The sequence below is a fragment of the Homarus americanus genome, unplaced genomic scaffold (genome assembly GCF_018991925.1).
Source record: "Homarus americanus isolate GMGI-L3 unplaced genomic scaffold, GMGI_Hamer_2.0 scaffold45562, whole genome shotgun sequence".
Taxonomy (NCBI): domain Eukaryota; kingdom Metazoa; phylum Arthropoda; class Malacostraca; order Decapoda; family Nephropidae; genus Homarus; species Homarus americanus.
This window is the reverse complement of record NW_024744839.1, coordinates 11,136,410-11,140,401: the sequence shown is the minus strand read 5'-3', so window position 1 is coordinate 11,140,401 and position 3,992 is coordinate 11,136,410.

The window sequence follows — 3,992 nt, the reverse complement described above, 5'->3', positions numbered from 1 at the left end:
GTGATGTGGCCCGGTGTGATAGCCTGGTGTGATAAGCCCTGGTGTGATAGGCCCCAGTGTGATAAAGCCCAGTGATAGAACCCAGTGTGATAGGCCCGGTGATAGGGCCCTGTGTGATAAGCCCCAGTGTGACAGGGGTTCCCCAGTGTGTGACAGGGCCCCACAGACAAGCCCTGTGTGACAGCCCCAGTGTGACAGGGCCCCAGTGTGATAGGCTCCAGTGACAGGGGCCCCAGTGACAGGGTCCCAGCGTGACAGGCCCCAGTGACAGGGCCCCATTGTGATAAGCCGCAGTGTGACAGGCCCCAGTGTGATGTTTCAGATAGGCCCCAGTAAGGTAAGTTCAGTGTGATAGGGCCCAGAGGTGTGATACAGGAGCGGCCAGTGTGACAGGGTCAGGTGATAGGGGTGTGATACACCCCAGTGTGATAAGCCATAGTCCCCACAGATAAGCTTCAGTGATAGGCCTCTGACAGGGCCCAGTGTGATATGCCCAGTGTGATAGGGCCCCAGTGTGATAGGGCCCAGTGTGATAGGCCCCAGTGTGATAGGCCCCAGTGTGATAGGCCCCCAGTGTGATAGGCCTGTGTGTGATAGGCCCCAGTGTGATAGGCCCCAGTGTGATAAGCCTGGTGTATAGGCCCAGTGTAAAGACTATATGAGGGAATAAATTATATAAAACACATAGTGTAGACACATGAGTGAGGTATAAACACATGAGGAAGTATAAACACATGAGGAAGTATAAACACATGAGGAAGTAGTAAAATGAGTGAAGTATAAAACACATGAGTGAAGTATAAACACATGAGTGAAGTATAAACACATGAGTGAAGTATAAACACATGAGTGAGGTATAAACACATGAGTGAGGTGAAAACACATGAGTGGTATAAACACATGAGTGAAAGTATAAACACATGAGTGAAGTATAAACACATGAGTGAAGTATAAACACATGAGTGAAGTATAAACACATGAGAAGTATAAACACATGAGTGAAGTATAAACACATGAGTGAAGTATAAACACATGAGTGAGGTATAAACACATGAGTGAGAGTATAAAACACATGAGAGAAGAAACACACAGAGTGAGGTATAAACATGAGGAGGTATAACACATGAGGTAAAACACATGAGTGAAGGGTATACATGAGTGAGGTAAACACATGAGTGAAGTATAACACATGAGGAGGTAACACATGAGTGAGGTATAAACACATGAGTGGTATAAACACATGAGAAGTATAAACACAGAGAGGTATAAACACATGAGTGAAGTATAAACACATGTGAGTGGAGGTAAAAACACATGAGTGAAAGTATAAACACATGAGGAAGTATAAACACATGAGGAAGTATAAACACATGAGGAGGTATAAAACACATGAGGAAGTATAAACACATGAGTATGTAAACAAATAAGTGAAGTATAAACACATGAGTGAGGTATAAAACATGAGTGGAAGTATAAACACATGAGTGAGGTATAAACACATGAGTGAAGTATAAACACATGAGTGAAGTATAAACACATGAGAGAGAAGTATAAAACACATGAGTGAAGTATAAACACATGAGTGAGATAAACACATGAGTGAGGTATAAAAACACATGAGTGAAGTATAAACACATGAGTGAAGTATAAAACACATGAGTGAAGTATAAACACATGAGAGGTAAAACACAGAGAGAGAAACACATGAGTAAGTATAAACACATGAGTGAAGTATACAGAGTGGTATAAACACATGAGTGAGGTATAAACACATGAGTGAAGTATAAACACATGAGTGAAGTATAAACACATGAGTGAGAGAGAGTGAAGTATAAACACATGAGTGAAGTATAAACACATGAGTGAGGCAAACACATGAGTGTATATAAACATGAGTGAAGTATAAACACATGAGTGAAGTATAAACACATGAGTGAAGTATAAACACATGAGTGGTATAAAACACATGAGTGAAGTATAAACACATGAGTGAGGTAAACACATGAGTGAAGTATAAACACATGAGTGAAGTATAAACACATGAGGAGGTATAAACACATGAGGAAGTATAAACACATGAAGGTAAACACATGAGTGAGGTATAAACATGAGTGAAGTATAAACACATGAGTGAAGTATAAACATAAGAGGAAGTATAAACACATGAGTGAAGTATAAACACATGAGAGGTATAAACACACATGTGAAGTATAAACACATGAGGAAGTATAAACACATGAGTATAAACACATGAGGAAGTATAAACACACATGAGGGGTGAAGTATAAACACATGAGAAGTATAAACACATGAGTGAGGTATAAACACATGAGTAAGTATAACACATAGTGAAGTATAAACACATGAGTGAAGTATAAAATACAGGGAAGTATAACACATGAGTGAAGTAAAACACATGAGTGAAGGTATAAACACATGAGTGAAGTATAAAACACAGAGGAAGTATAAACATATGAGAAACACATGAGGAAGTATAAACACATGAGTGAGGTATAAACATGAGTATAACACATGAGTGAAGTAAACACATGAGTGAAGATAAACACATGAGTGAAGTATAACACATGAGTGAAGTATAAACACATGAGAGGTATAAACACATGAGTGAGGTATAAACACATGAGTGAAGATAAACAACATGAAGTATAACACATGAGGCACACATGAGTGAAGTACACATGAGTGAAGTATAAACACATGAGTGAGGTATAAACACATGAGTGAAAGGTAAAAACATGAGTGAGGTATAAACACATGAGTGAGGTATAAACATGAGTGAAGTATAAACATTGAGGAAGTATAAACACATGAGTGAGGTATAAACACATGAGAAGTATAAACACATGAGTGAGGTATAAACACAATGAGGTGTATAAAACACATGAGTGAAGTATAAACACATGAGTGAAGTACAATGAGGAGGTATAAACACATGAGTGAGGTATAAACACATGAGGAAGTATAAACATGAGTGAAGAACACAGAGGAGGTATAACACATGAGGGTATAAAACATGAGTGGGAGTATAAACACATAGAGGTATAACACATGATAGGTATAAACACATGAGTGAAGTATAAACATGAAAGGAGGCAAACATGAGGAAGAACACATGAGTGAAGTATAAACATGAGTGAAGATAAACACATGAGTGAAGTATAAACACATGAGTGAAGTATAAACACATGAGTGAAGTATAAAACACATGAGGAAGTATAAACACATGAGAAGTATAAACACATGAGTGAAGTATAAACATGCGAGTAGTATAAACATGAGGTATAAACACATGTGAAGTATAAACACATGAGTGAAGTATAAACACATGAGTGAAGTATAAACACATGAGTGGAAGTATAAACAGAGAGTATAAACAAGAGTGAGGTACATGAGTAAGTATAAACATGAGGAGGTAAAACACATGAGTGAAGTAAACACAGTGAGGTATAAACACAGAGTGTATAAAACACATGAGTGAAGTATAAACACATGAGTGAAGTAAACACATGAGTGAGGTAAACACAGAGGAGGTATAAACATGAGTGGAAGTATAAACACATGAGTGAAGTATAAACACATGAGAGGTATAAACACATGAGGAGGTATAAACACATGAGTGAGGTATAAACATGAGTGAAGTAAAACACATGAGTGAGGTATAAACACATGAGTGAAGATAAAACATATGAGAGGTATAAACATGTGAAGTATAAACACATGAGTGAGGTATAAAACATGAGTATATAACACATGAGTGAGGTATAAATGTGAAGTATAAACACATGAGAAGTATAAACACAATGAGTGAGGTATAAACACATGAGTGAAGTATAATGAGGAGGTATAAAACACATGAGAGGAGTAAACATGAGTGAAGTATAAACATGAGTGAGAAAACATGAGTGAGGTATAACACATGAGGAAGTATAAACACAGAGTGAAGAAACACATGAGAGGTAAACACATGAGGA